Source organism: Bactrocera dorsalis, chromosome 3, assembly GCF_023373825.1.
Source record: "Bactrocera dorsalis isolate Fly_Bdor chromosome 3, ASM2337382v1, whole genome shotgun sequence".
Lineage (NCBI taxonomy): Eukaryota > Metazoa > Arthropoda > Insecta > Diptera > Tephritidae > Bactrocera > Bactrocera dorsalis.
Genome location: NC_064305.1, coordinates 44514571 through 44520284, shown reverse-complemented (window position 1 = coordinate 44520284; position 5714 = coordinate 44514571). Strand labels below are relative to the sequence as shown.

The window sequence follows — 5714 nt, the reverse complement described above, 5'->3', positions numbered from 1 at the left end:
TCTATGCCGTATGATTATGTGTACAAATAATATATACATACACATGTACGTTCGCACTTGGAAGAGAGCGCGAAAGCGAAGTGGATAATGTGCAGGTATGCTCCCGTATGCACTTTAATATTATATTTGCTATGTGTAATTGAACTGCACTCGGTAAATATGCATATATGTATGTACATATGTCTGCTTTGATTTTTTTTTTATTTTTTGTGTTGCTTTTTATGTTATAATTTTAATGTTTGCCTTTGCTTACTTAGTTATATGAAATCCTACTTACAGCTGTATTAGGCGGGTATTGTCACTTGCGAAGCGAATGAAAATTTTGGCGAGTTTCGCCGTGGCGAATTGTAAGTTGCGAATCTCTAACGAATTCGCCAGAAAATGGCGAACGAGTGGCGAAAATAAATTTCTGGTATTGCCACTGGCGAAAAAACGTCATTCGCTTCGCCATTAGTGTCAGAATTTGACGAATGTGTTTTTTATTCGCTATTTGAAATGGAAAGGACGTAAGTAAATTTTGATCGTTATTTAAGCAAATGTAATTATTTAATTATATTTAACAAAACGATACTTCTAGAACAAAACGTACAACAACGCAACAATTCCAAAAATTGGTTGCGTTAATGGAAAATAATCCGGACGTCGCCAGAGGAATGGGGAATTTCGGATCGACGAAGAAAGCAGGGCAGAGCAATGGGACCTGTTCGCTGCCGAACTCAATGCCATTGGTCCACCATTGCGAAACGGACGCGAGTGGAATAAGGTAAAAATTTAATTAATTTGTTTGGTTGAAGTTACTTATGTGTAGCATTTAGGTTTGGTTAGATTATAAACTGAAACTAAAAAAAAAATAGCGACAAACCGCCGCGAAACTGTTGCCACAGGAGGAGGACCTTATGCTCAGCAAAGTTTATCTCCATTAGAGGAAAGTGTGGATGAGCTTCTTCACCTTCAGGCGGCTGTAAATCCTACAGGCTTAGCATATGGCTCTAATGAAGTAGAAACTGCGGCAAATAATAATGAAATTCAGCCAGAAGAGCGCACGACCGAGGAAACACAACGAGCCATGGATTTGGCATCGCAATCCTCAAGCAGCCGTCCTCGAATGACAGTAGAGGAACGTGAAGTCATTCGGATGAAAGCGTTGGAAAAGCAAGCCGAAGTTCAAGACATCCTTTCCAACAAAATTGCAAAAATGGAAAAAAAAGTTGATGAAATTGCAAGGTATGCAAGAAAAACATATGAACTTAAACAGGAAGAAATTAAATTAATGAAAATGAAAGAAGAAAGGAAGAAGGAAGAATATTTAGAGAAAAAAAAGACATAAAGAAAAGATGGAAATAAAACTACAAATTTTAAAATTAAAAATGCAAAAAAATAGGGTGCTTGTAAATAGATTGAATTTAGTTTATAGTTTATTTCATAAGAATGTTATGAATTTTTTTTTATTTCATATTTTAACCATGTGATGAATTTATTTTTACTTTATTATTGGAAGTGACGGAATTGAATCTGTGATTTTTTTAATTTAGGCCCCTATTATGAGTTGCATTCGATCTTCGACAACGATCGAAAATGCTGGTCGAACGAATTTGCATTTGGTATTACGACGCTCATTCGATGAAGATTGGCGTTATTGTGAATTGCAATCATTTTGAATGTTCACGATAGTATACATCAGTCAGATAAAACTAACAAATATTTTATAAATAAAGAAAATATAAACATAAGTTAAAATAAAATATGACTAGGACTAAATTGTGGTTTGGCGATTCTTCAGAGGAGGATGAAAGTTACTGAAATTGGCTAGAAATTGAAAGAAGCTAAGGGACGCTTCCAACCCTTTGGAATTGGATTCCGCTACGTAAGTACAATGCTATCTGTTAGAGGTTACTACATGTTCAACATTTAGGAAATTTTATTTGTAGATTTATAAAAAACTGCCGTTTGTCGAAAGAGGCGTTTGTTGATTTGCTGTCCGCTACAGAGGAGATGCTGCAGCGATGCACACGAGCGAAATCTATTCCCAATATACTAAAATTGGCAACAGCTTTACGATTTTGTGCTCAATGAAAACATGCTTGGACTTGCACAGCCCACGGTGTCTGTGGTACTATCTGAGGTACTCGATGCCCTGGAGAATTTCATTTGCCAAAGATGGATAAAATTCAATTATACCGAGGCTGAAATGCAACAAGCAAAATCACATTTTTATGGTAATACCAGATTTCCTGGGGACTTTCGGCCTGCATAAAATTAAAAAAAATAGTATAAATTAATTATTTGTTACCATAAAGTAATAAATAAACGCAAAAAACCTACATTTTCACAAATTTCCATTCACTACGCTACGCTGTCGATAGGTAAATTCTGTTCGACAGCCATTTCGATGCTCAACGAAAATTTCGACAGGGCTACATAGCTCATAATACGAATTTGACATACGGTTTTCGATTTTCGATAGCCAGCGAATAGCGAAGATCGAATGCAACTCATAATAGGGGCCTTAATTTAAAAGCATGTAGTTTTTGTAATTTTTATATATTTATTATCTATGTAATATTGAATTTCAAAGTATTGAATAAAATAAAAGAATACAATATATTATTCACTGAAGTCGGTATAGTTTCATTTACATCAAAGCATCAGCAATTTGTCTTCTGCGGCGCTCTCCTGGTGAACCATTGCCATTTTCATTAATTGGTTCCAATGGTACAACGGCATCAAAGAAGGTTTCAGCCTCCTCCGGATCACCTATTCTAAATTTTTTACAAATGTTGTGCAAGGCACAGCATATATTAATTACAGATGTTACTTTAGCAGGATCGTAGCGCATTTTTCTATCACTCAGAAGACATCTGAAACGGCATTTCAAATCTCCAATCGTACGTTCAACAACATTTCTCGCTTTCGCGTGCTTCTTATTAAAAATTGACTCCCTAGTTCCAGATTCTGCATGACGGAAAGGTGTTAATAAATAAGGGCTTAGTGGGTATCTGGAGTCACCTGCAAATGTATTATTGTTTTCAATATTCATATGTCAAGATTAAACTTGCGCAGTAGTCAAATATTGCGAATACCTAAATAAATAGAGTTCTGATCTCCATTTTGATGCGCTGCCTCTAAACATGCCTTTAGAGAACTATTGTTCGATACGAACGAATCGTGTGTAGAACCAGCATATCTAGCATCCACAAAACGGATATTCATATCATGGTCACAAGCCTGTAATAAAAATATAACAAAATTTTTATACCAATTTTACTGTATTAAATTCATAAAAACTCACAATCATTGCATTTATGCTAAAAAATTCTTTTCTGTTTAGATAGAGGTGTTTGTTTGTGGTAGGAGCATAAATCGCAATATCGGTTCCATCGATGCAGCCTATTACCACCCCTATCATGCATTTCGATTACGTTCCCGCTCTACGCTCCGCCGGAGTCGAAATTAGGTATCATGCGTTACGATTGGATTGAAAGAAGAAGAGGAAGAGCTATAACTCTTTCGAAATCAGCTGTTTGCTTTGAAATATGTGAAACTGGAACATAACAAAGCAAAAATACACAAATTACTGCTGTTCAAAGAAAATAAATAAAAGTAAAATTTTTATATTGTTATTATTTTTATTAAACGTAACTATGGAATCTTTATCCGCGGCGATATTACTGGTTGAGGAGGAGAGCAGCGCATCTCAGAATGCTTGGGTGAGAATTGAAAGGAGAAGATTACGAGATATGTGCGATCCCTTCCAGATGAATGACGGGCTGTAAGTAATTGCACGTGAAAGTATACATTTTTCTTACAATTTGTTTACTTATTTAGATTCAGAAAAACTTTCGTCTGAATAAGGACGCATGTCCTAGATACGTTTGCGGAAGAAACGACGGCAAGTAAATTTGATGCTACCTCTTTCCAAAAAGCCTGCACATCTTCCTTAGGACGCTGGTGGAAACCGTTGGCTATATCTAGCTTACTCTCCATCATATCTGCCAATTTTCCATATTGCTCTGGTGTTGTTGTTTTTGACCTGAAAGCATATCAAAAAACATCACTAAAACTGGAAATATCGTATGTTTTACAACTCTTAAATACAAGTTTTACTTACATTTTTAGAAAATTAAAAAAAAATCACGCAAATAATAAAATTTTCTCAGCAAAATAAAAACACAAAAAGTTCTCCCCCAACAAAATTGCAACTTAGCAAAACGGAGCTACGAGCGAAATGCATGATAGGCAGAATTGTAAATTTCGAAGTTGAACTGAACGGGAACGGAACGCATGATACCAAAGTCGCCAAACGGAGAAAATTTCAATCCAAGTCGAAATGCGTGATAGGGGTGTACATTTGGTATTCCCGATCTTGAATAAAATTTGCTCCTTGCCTGCTGCTTTTCTTCTTCACTCATATCTACGCTTATATGGGTACTACAAATTTCATTTTCCAAAATGGGTATGATCTCTTTTAAAATAAGGGAAACTGTTGGTTGAGCAAGTCCCAACTGAAATTCATTCCCTATAGCTTGTTGGTAACTGCCATGTGCAAAAAATCTGAGTGCGGCACACAATTTTAACATCGGTGTTATGGAAGACGACATCCGACAATGAAATTTGTCTTTGATTTTATCCAGCACATACATAAATGCGTCCTTGTTTAAGCGGAAATTCGCAACGAATCTACAAATACGTGTACATTGAACAAAAACTTCTTATTATTCATTATAATTGAACTGGATACATACACTGTGTTAGGTAGCTCTGTAGGATTAGAATTATCTCTAATAAAACGGCGCTGTCGAAGAAGATTAGTTCGCGTTTCCACATCGTAATTATCTTCAAAATACAGATCCGCGTTATCTATATATATAAAAGAAAGTTGTTGTTAGTTACACTATTTATAACTCAAGAAAGGCTGAATCGATTTGGCTGAAAATTGGTGGGGAGGTAGCTTAGAACCAGGGTAAGGACATAGGATACTTTTTATCTCTTTATGTCAAAATTTAATACAACTCATAAATACAAAAATTATATTTCAAATCATAAGCATTTGTTCAAAATTCATGTTTGTAGGAATCATTTCAATATTTCATTTCTTCAAAAAAAAAAAAAACAATAAAAACAACCTTACATCTTCGTCTATATAAATATGTATGTATGTAAAAATGAATCGCCAAAATGTATGTACGCTATTAACTTTAATACGACTGAACGAAATTTGATAATTCTTTTTTTAAAATATTCGTTTAGGTTCAGGGATTATTCGAATAATTGCCGGAAAACCCCTAAAAACAGTCCTTTTCTTTTTCTCATACAAACGAATGAATGTTTGTTCGTTAGTAACGCTAAGAGAACGGCTGAACCAATATTGAGGAAATTTTAAGAGGTTGTTCGTTGTGGATTAAGGAAGGTTTAGAAATAAAAACATCTTATACTTTTCATGAAAAGTCGGCAAATTGGATAATTCCAAAAAGTAACTTTTTTCCAAAAACATTTTTTTTTCAATTTCTGTTTTGTTTTTTCAATATTTTGATTTGGAAATTATTTGAATAGTTCAGTCTCGATCGCTTGCTTTTTTATTCCGGCTATTCAAGAGAAAAATTATTACTATTACGATTTACGATGCTTTACGACAGGTTGTGAATTGAACAATTGAAAATTATTCAGTGAAAACTTTACGTGTGAAAGATCCAGTATTATATGAAGTGGTGGAAAGC

General features: G+C 34.7%; 1 pseudogene; it reads left to right on the top strand.

The window, feature by feature from the left end:
• The first annotated feature begins 495 nt into the window (after positions 1-495).
• Positions 496-3639, top strand: LOC125777593 (uncharacterized; annotated as a pseudogene).
• Positions 3640-5714: the final 2075 nt, after the last annotated feature.